Raw genomic sequence first — 10,035 nt, 5'->3', positions numbered from 1 at the left:
CCCGGCACAGCTACCCTCCACTGCACTGCACTGCACTGCACTGCACCCCTGTGCCGGCAGAGCTACCCTACGCTGCACCCCTGACCCGGGCACAACTACCCTGCGCTGCGCCCCTGTCCCGGTACAGCTACCCTGCACTGCACCCCTTTGCCGGCAGCCGCGCCCCGCACTGCGCCCCTCTCCCGGCACAGCTACCCTCCACTGCACTGCACTGCACTGCACTGCACCCCTGTGCCGGCAGAGCTACCCTACGCTGCACCCCTGACCCGGGCACAACTACCCTGCGCTGCGCCCCTCTCCCGGTACAGCTACCCTGCACTGCACCCCTCTGCCGGCAGAGCTACCCTACGCTGCGCCCCTCTCCCGGCACAGCTACCCTGCCGCCCTGCGCTGCACCCCTGTCCCACACCCTGCGCACAGCCCTCACAGTGCACCTGCCCTCCCACTCTGCCCCAGCTCCACGCCAGCACACTTTACACAGCCCTGCGCTCAGCGCTTTCCCCTTGGTGCCCTTCCACTGTTGTTGCACAATCCAACACAGCACCCAGAGCTCTCGGCACGCTGCTCCGCAGAGCAGTCCTGCTCCTGCCAGGCACGGCTGCGCGCAGCCCTGCACAGCCCACCCTCCCACAGCTCGGTGTGCCTCACCACCTCTACGCTGACAGGATTTCAGCCACGCACCCTCAGACTGCTCTGCACTCTGTAACCTCACCTCCTCATCACCCCAGTTTGCAGGCATACACACTCTTCTGTGCCCAGACCTTACACGTGTACTACACCGACTCAACACACTACCACGATCTACCCCCACATGTACACTGTGTATATCCCATTCTCTTTATCGTCCAGAGTTACTCACTCTATACTCACACCATACTACACCCTCATTATATATGCCAAATCTGCAAATCCACGTACCACTCACCCTTTTCTCAGGTCTAGACGGCCATATGCACTATTGCTGGCATGCTTTATTCCTTGCATTCCTCTAAGCTTCTCAAACACCCTGTTGTCTTTGTACAACCATGTGTAACACTAACTGCCAGCATATCTACACATCAGCGCTGTACATACACAACCAACCCCCCATTTCCACAAAGCGCTCTAAAAATCCCACAGTTTCATGGTCTCCACCCTGAGTGGAGTGTGGAGGACCAAACACCTGCTATCATTAAGATGTTACCATTAAGGCAACAGAAGCGTGGGCTGTGCTTCTTCCACAGCCCAACCTACCCCAGAGAAAATAACCACATAGCAGTGACACTGCACCCTTGGCACTTAGGCACCAAGACCACTAACGCTGTTCTCCTGCATTTTCATCAGGCAACCAAATACCACATGCTGTCACCCCTGTTACCTCACTGATGATCTTCCTTCGTGACGCTGCCAGCAGCAGCTGCACGATACCGTGCTGAAAGGAGCCAGGTTGGGGCTTTTGCAGATCCCAGTGTCCTTCCACCATTGCTCTGTGATCAGACCGAGCTCCTCGTTTCCTCGCTGCCGGGCAGTTTGCCTGGCTGGTCTCTGTGCTTTTGTGAACTTGTAGTGACAGGTACCCAGAGCAAGCAAAAATAAAACCACCTCAGAAGTGTTTTACTCATGGTACGCTTGCACCTCAGTGCTCGCATCACCTCATATACTAATTAACTCAGTCATACTTTGGTAGCGCTTTCAGTCTGAGGCACTCGCTACACATACTCTTGTCTCCTCACATGTGAAGCTGGGTGGGCATTATCAGCCACCGACCTTCAAATACAGAGGAAGACAGCGATTAAAGTCGACAGTGGGAAGTTACTGCTGGCTCTGCCTGCTTCTGTTCTGGCAAGCCCAGTTGCAAAGTGCCTCGTGCCTCACTCCAGCATGGCTGCTGCATCTTGGACTGACTGCTGGGAAACATCACAAAATATTGCTTGCAGAGCCTGCTTCAGCTTCTAAAATTGCAGCTACCCAAGATGTGTTGTGGCCTGTCTTACTTACGCACCGTGGCCAGTGGTGGCCACACAGCAATGGGGACAGCCTGCAATGCCCTGGAAAGGTTCCTGTTCTTCTTTCACAGAAGCGTGATGCTACTGGGCTACACTCACCCAGACAAGGCAGGGAAGGTCTCCTACATCTGTCCTATACAAATAGAGTCTCCACCATTTGCTATATTGTGACTCAGATTTCAAGGTTCTCCCGTGTTCAGGGTATGTATTTACATATAGGCATATAAAAAATTCACTGTGTCTGCCTTGGCTCTACTGAATTGCTCAGCATGAATTTCCAGTCTGCTGCTACTTTTTAAATTACTTTTTAAAAACCCGAGACAGCTACAGAATCCCAGCCCAGAGATCCGATTGCTCCTCCTGAGCTTTAACCAGCAAGGGATCCTGCCTGCTGCACTGCAATCCCTTCCATCAACAATATTACCCCATAAAAGTGCACCATAAATTCGTAAGTTCTTCCTTGGTTTCATCATTTCAAAGAAATCATACATGTTTCATTTTTGCAGGGGTGCTGTCAGCCCTAAAGTTTCTAAATTTAGGTTCACAGCCTTCACTGAAAGATGTATCTGAAACCCTTTTAATATGGCAAGTGCTTCAGAACCAGCTGTTGCCAGACACAAGGCCACCTTCTGGGCACCAGCGGTTTTGCTGCAAATACGGAGCAAAGTGGTGTTCAAACCTCGATTGGTGGGTTTCCATGTTTCTGTGTGTTTCAGCTCCAATGCAGCGTTTGAACCCCGTCCCATTCCCCTGGGTCATCAGTTCTGTTTTCAGACCGTTCAGGTCTCTTCTGTACAGAGCTGTGACTGGGGAGACTTGCTACAGCATTACAACTTCTCTTATCAGCTCATTAAAGAAAATACTAGGTAAGCTCAGTCCTGTACATGAAATTTGTAGGAATGCATTCGTTACCTCTCTCCAGCCCCTTCACAGCTATGTCTTTTTTTAGTCAGTCTGTTCCTTTAGCACCTCTCACTTTTATCATGATTTCCACCTTCAATGATTTATTGATAATATTTACTGTTAGTAGAACTTCAAATGTTTCATCAAAATTCTGCCAAAAAAAATGGCAGGATACGTAAAAAACAAAACCAGCCATTTTATCAAAAGACTACAGTATTCCACCCTCGAGGAGACCCACGCTGCATGAGACCCCAGCACGATTCTCTTCCATGTTGTATCAGATGGCTGCTTGATGTCAAACAAGGAAACCAGTCTTGGAAATAGCAGTTGGATCCCATAGCTGGATACAAGGTGCGTGTCCAAAAGATTAGGCTATGGGATCAGACACAGACTTGCATTGCAGGGTTTCCCCTGCTCCCCCAACGCCACCCTGGAGTCCTCTTGGCACGGTGGCTAAGCTGCAAAGGGAAGATCGCGCTGCACCCTGCACGTGGCACATCTCCCGGGGATGGAGAGGGAGGCTCGAGCCACTCAGGTTGAAGACGACCCTGACCCCAGGTCTCCGGCTTCCTTTCTGAAACCACCAACTCACTTAAGGCACACGGTCATCGTCATCACTTCTGCCTGCTCTTCCAGCAGCTGCATTTCAAAGCAGATGATCAAGCCCTTCTCTAAGACAGTGGAGGGCATGGAGACCAAGGGAGATGCAGCCTGTGAGAGACACTCTGGAACCGGGGGCTTCCCGGCCAAGGCGCCAGCCTGCACCCCTGCTCCAGGCACTGAGGACCTGCAGCCTGCACGCGTGCCAGGTGCTCAGACACCACTGCCATATCTAATCCCAAGGACTTTCAGCCAGCAAGGGATGGACCTGAGAACCCCCAGTTCCCTCTGGACCTCAGATAGATCAAAATCCCCGCTACGCCCAAGCCTGGGAGCGAGCAAGGCTTGTAATTGCCTTGGGAATGAGATGCACTGCATGCGCCTGGAAACCTCGTTCCCGCAGTGCAGGCTCTCGGTCTTACAGAAAACATCCAGAAATGGGAAATGTGAGAAGCGGGGGTGCCGACCCGGCCTGTGGGGCCCTTCCCTGCCCGCAGCCCAGTGAGAAACAGCCCGGCGGCTGAAGGGCACGGGTGGGCACTGAGCCGGGGCAGCTGGAGGGGAGCAGGACAGCTGTGGAGGGGAACACAGGGCTGCAGTTATAAGTGGAGTGCAACGTTACCTCCTTTGCCAGTGTGAAAAATAGAATAAAAACAGAAAAAAACTTTTTTTTTTTCCCCTATTTTGCATTCTATTTTAAGACGGGGCTGCTGTTAGGTGGTGTGCAATATTACCTCCTTTGCCAGCATGAAAAATGTAAAAGGTGTCAGAGTAATCAATCTCTAATTGCTATCAATAACTACCTTCATGCCTGGCAGTCCTTGTATGCGCAGTTGGTGAGACCCAGTGATGGTTTCTGGCACCTGCTTGCAAAACCAGGCAGTCCCATCCAGTCACGGACCCAATGCAGGCAGCAAGCCCAGGCTTGTGTCTCCCCCAGCCACTTTCCTGAGGAGTGAGGAACCGCTCCCTGCATCACCTCCGCACTCGAGCCCCTCTGCATCTCACCCACCTCACTCCTCACTTGAAGATGGTTTCACAAGGCAGTGGTGGAATCTGTGCACTCACAAGCAGGGAGCTGGGAAACTGGGCCCTTAAAACATGAGCGGCTGCTATTCTCGAGCTGGCTGTGTGTTAGTGGGGGGCTAGGACAGCCCCCTGCAAGGGGCACGTCTACTCTGCCGTGGATTTTGCTGCTGCTTGTTACTCACAGCTCTCATTCTCCTCAGCATCACTCAGATTTACTACATGGAAATTCACAGCCTAAGTCAGCTGCTGTCCCTCTTTATCTCCTTGCAACGCCAGTGAAAAACAAGGTTGTTCTGTGAAGATGTCACATATCTTATAGCCCTCCTGAGGCTACAGGCAATTTGGGTGGGCAGATGGCTCTCTTGAAATATGCTAATAAAGGACTGGGAGTGGGGAGGAATGACACAACATGGTAATTAACAAATGATGGAGGGGATCAGTAGAGCCTACAGAAATTTCCAAGCTACATAAATAACCTAAGGGGCACGGGTTTAATAGCTGAGAACATATGGGTGCTAATTGTGTATTGCTCCACCAGAATGGGAAGAAAAAGCTCCTTGTTCATAGACCTGCCTCTGTCCCAGCTCAGAAATTAACTCTAGGATTGCAAAGCTCAGCACAGAGTGTCCTTCCTCTGCCACCCAGGCAGTGGCAATTCTGGCACCAGCTGAATCTCTCACAGACCCCCAACAGGGTTGCTACATCACCACTTATTACAATAACTTTATACCTTTTGTGCAAGGGATCATCCAGATTGCAAGGGGCTGTGAGTCTCTCTCTCCCCCCGTGAACTTCCTACCCCCCTTTTTGAGGTGGTGTTCCTTGGATCCTCCATCCCATTTAGCGTGATGTTCGGACACCTTCCTCAGCCCTGAGGACCATGGGATCTGGGACCGCCTGACCTCAGCACTTCCCCCTAAATCCACAAATCCTCTCACTGCCTCCACAGATGTAGCTGTGCTACCCTGGCACTTTGCAAGAAGAGGAGGGGAGGGAGACTGAGAGAAGACAGCCTGCTTTCAGGCTTCCCCTCCCCAAATCAGTGCTGGGAGGCTGCGCAGGTAACGCTGCTAAAGAGGAGGGGAGAGCAGAGGCATGGGACAGGTAGCCATGGACAAGGCAAGCACAAGGAATACAGCCACATTAGTGGCTACTCTTTTGGTATCATTTGGTGCTGCACGCTTTTGAGAACTGCAAAACTAGAACAGCAGTGGGAGACTGAAGACTTAAGCCCCAAAAGTCTTAAGCCCCAGCAGCAAAGGTAGAGTCCTGATAGAGGCTTGTGCAATATCAGCTCTAATCTGAAGTCAGGCAGGTCCAAATTCATCCCTGAAATAATACCTTTCACTTCTACCACAGGTTAATTTGGTCCAGGGCTGCAAGAAAGCTGCTCAACGGAAAGGTTTGATTTAATTTCTGTCTGATTTCTCTGGTCTACATGAACTGCTTAGGTGTGGCCACAGTCCTGAAAGCACAGTTTTGGGATAAAATAAACCATCATCTTGCTGGCATGAGAAACACTGATTTGGCTAATCCCATGATCAGAATCAGTTCTCTTTTAACACAGCACTTTCAAAAGCAAGAAGTTAAACATGAGAGCAAGACAAGTGGCCAGTCAGAATCTAGAGAGACCTCAGTTTATCCACAGGAAGGGAACAATGGTACTTCGTGAGTTAATTTGGGATGCTCAGGGGTAAAGCAGATATGAAGTACTACATACACTAAGACAGCTGCACTTTCTTGGTTGGGATCAAGTCATCAGCCCAAGCGATTTCCTATTCTCTCCCGACCACAAGGATAACTGTTTCCCTTGACAAAGGAACCTGCTGTCCCCAGCACCAGACCCTACGGCTCTAACAGTGATGAATTCTCCTAAGCCTGCTTGGCCTGCCTTGTTTGCAGGTGGCCTTTGAGACAGAGAGTATCAGGGCAAACCAGCACAGCAAGGGGCTGCCAGCAAAAATGACTGGGAGGTTAATTTTAGTGAAGTCTTAAAATGTTGGGAATTGCAAGCCTGGTTCCCTGAAGCTTCGGGATTTAACAAGCACACCCTGAGTGGTGATGTCCCCCCTCTGCTCTGTGCAGCCTTCTGGTGTTTTATTCAGTTATTTCAAACCCTCCTCTGATGTTAAAGCCTTTGAGACAACTTCATTCATCTCCTTAACTCTCTCAGGCAAGGTCTCCTCTGTTTTCAGCTTTCAGTTCCTCTGCCACCAATCTTGCCTTTTCCCTAGAACACACTTTAAAAGAATATTCTTAAAGTTTGCCATCACTTGACCCTGTCTGAGCGGTATTACATTTCCAATTATTCTATCCTGTGTAATGCACTGACTTGCTCCTTGTTTCCTTTACCCAGGGCCCTAATGATTTTTGATTTTCTTAAAAAACCTCCCCTGCCTCCTTTCTGAATTATATTCCCCTCTCTCTCCATTCAGGCAAGATGAATGAATTTTTCCTCTGTTCGGTTCTTGTTCCATAATGAGATATTCTTGCCTGATTTTCTGATGTCATCCATCCATCCCAAGACTGTGAAAAAGCACCCTCTCCTGACTGTCTGTATTGTGGTAACAGAATGCAACCCCAAAATGTCAGAGAGCATCCTACACATCGGAGACTGGAGCCTAGAGGACTTCCAGGAAAAACTGGGATCGCAGGTAGACATTAAGCTTTATTTGCACAGTGTCACTTTTGGGTACTTCTATGGTCATTCCTATGAATCACGTGCTGATTGTAACTTGGCTCCTCCTAGCACAACTCTCTCTGCCCAGCCTTGCCCAGAGGCAAGCTGAGTGACTGAGAAATAATGACAGTGGTGAAAGAGGAGGGGGGGAAGAGGAAGGAAATTTGGGTTGCACAAGTAGAATGAATGGAAAGGGGCAAACACGCCATGACATAGGTGAACAGCCTGGAGATAGGGAAATCTGAAATGGAGGGGTTGGGCGACAGGAGAGTGGTCCACGGGGCGGCTGTGGGAAGAGGGGGATTGGAGGAGGATGTATAGTCCCTGCAGCAGTGCAGGCACAAGCCTGGCTCTTGAGGCTCTTGGGGCTTGGTTTTCGGAGTCAGCAGCTGGAGTTACACCGTTTGACACCTCCGTAGCCTCCAGAGGGCACTCGGGTGGATCTTGCCAACCCTGCTGCTGGCCTCCCGCCTCCCAACAGCCTCCCTCTGTCCTGCTCTGAGAGGCAAGTCATGCTGGTCCTGCCAGCCAGATACCAGTAACTACTCACCGGACAGCTCCAGGTCCTGGGGACCAGCTGAAAAATCCCGTTTCTGGAGTCACAGCTGTGCTACGTGCTGCTGAGCCACTGCTCTGCTCTGTCTCGGAGAGGGACACACTTCACACACTGACAGTAACCCTCTTCAGATGAAAAAGAGGTTTACAAGAAGGAAGAAGTTATTTCATAATTAGCTCGAGGTGCCTGAACCCAAGACGAGGAACACGTTTTAACCAGCAGCCAGATGGTTCTACAGGCTCCGTTTGTTAAACCGTCTATCAGCTTTTCATCCCAGAGACTGGCAGTCAAACAGCAGGCCCTGGAAAGTATCTTACCATCTCTCCAGCAGGGTTTTTTTGTATAGAGGTCTTGCTGGTGGGTTTGCAAACTTTATGTAAGTAGCTTCATTTACTACAACAAGACTTGCTTCACTAAGGGAATATAGGTCAGAGCCTTTTGTTTTGCATGGGAGGCACCTCTCTAGGGTTGCAGTATTAAGCTTTCCTCCCCTTTCTTACCTAAAAGAAAATTAAAAACTAATCACTCCTTAAAAAGAAACATCAGTTAAAGGATTTTCTTTGAGCCCCCTTGTGTCTGTTACAGACACAACTTTCCAGATCTTATTTGCTCTTTGGCATTCATGCTTTTGTTACAAGCCTTCTCACAGCAGCACAGATAGCTGTTTTCCTTGACCTACTGGTGCTAGAAACCTAGTCAAGAGAAACTGCTGAAAACTTCCCATTCTGTGGCTCAGTCCTGGCATGAAAATGCACATAGCACTGCAATCGTGCTCAGGCCATCAGCAATGAAGGATAAATGCAGCCATCCACCACTCCAACTTACACAAAATTATTTTTTTTCTTAGAGGAGAATCATAGAAACGAGCATCTGCTGCTCTGCACAGAAACTGATGCATCTGAGAACGCTGACTTCAGACATGAAGCATTCGTAGCAACACTCAGTGTCAATTCCAGAAGCTCCAGATTTTAAGGCCCACAGGAATCCTCTCTCCCCACCTCCTGCATGGCACAAGCCAGAAAATTCTCCCCATGATTCCTGCATCTGAGCCCAAAGCACCTGCACAGTCTTATCTTCTCACTGCATCAAAGGAGTCGCCCGCTTATTCTGATGGTTAACCATCCCTTTGTCATTATGAATCATTTTAACATCAAATTGTCATGGGATGCTACTCTGCGTTGGCCTGCCACACTGAAGAGCCATCAAGTTCCATGTTTACTCCAATGAAAGTAACTCACTTTGATCATCATCTTACTACGAGATAGCTCAATTTTTCTCTCGCGTGGGCCTCTAATGCTTTTTCAAACAAAATGGATACTATAACGGGCTTGTTTTGTTCTGTTTTTTTATAGAAACACTTTATTGCTGCAGTCAATAACCCTGTGTATCACACACAACCAATTACAGTTTAAGAAACTAAAAATAATTCTGCAAGTGGTAATACTGAGAAAACGAACATACATGAAAGGATACAAAACTATACATTTAAGTTACTAGAAATTTACTAACTAAAAAATTCTGCAGAAGTGTGAAGTGTCTTGTATAAACTATACAACACATGCCAGTGTAAAGTTGTTTAACATTATACAACCACCTATCTACAAATGTTTTACCTCAATACAAGATCAGCTGCAATTTTTAAACAGTTATCTTCTCTACAAAGACAAGTGCTTTCAGTACTTCATTGGAATATACAGACACTGCAATACCTCAAAACTAAAAAATAATCACAAAATAAAAGGTCCCGCTTAGAAGTTTGCTTTGCATATCTACTATAATGCTGTGAAAATCCAGCCAGCAATACCCTTGCTTTTGTATTTGCCCTGTTTCACCCCTATTTGTGAGGGACCCCACCCAGAGTCACCGACCTCCCTTTCATTGCTGGCCACAATCTCCACAGCAGACTACACCAGAAATCTGTATCTTAACACACTTCAGCTTCAGGAGAAATGTGGACCTGGGTCCCACTTTGTTATAGATACTTACCCAGCCAAACACAGGGCAGAAGCAACCGGCTCCCATGCGTGGCCATACCCACGCATCACTTCAAAGGTTTCTGAAGAGTGGCACGCCAAGCAGATCCCTTCCTCACAGCACCGCCACAAGTGGGATTGATGCCCTGATCAGTACAGGGGATGGGCAGAAGTGGGCTTGGACAGGGAGTTACTGTTGCTTCCCAGGATTTCCCAGGTACAGCACAGAGACCCAGCACTTCTCTAACCACTTGCAGGCTCAGTGTAACCTTTGTTGAATCCCTCCTGCTGCAGCCAAGCCAAATCTCA

Source organism: Pygoscelis adeliae, unplaced genomic scaffold, assembly GCF_000699105.1.
Source record: "Pygoscelis adeliae isolate BGI_AS28 unplaced genomic scaffold, ASM69910v1 Scaffold190, whole genome shotgun sequence".
Classification (NCBI taxonomy): Eukaryota; Metazoa; Chordata; class Aves; order Sphenisciformes; family Spheniscidae; genus Pygoscelis; species Pygoscelis adeliae.
The sequence above is the reverse complement of the archived record's forward strand: the minus strand, read 5'-3'. Positions refer to the sequence as shown.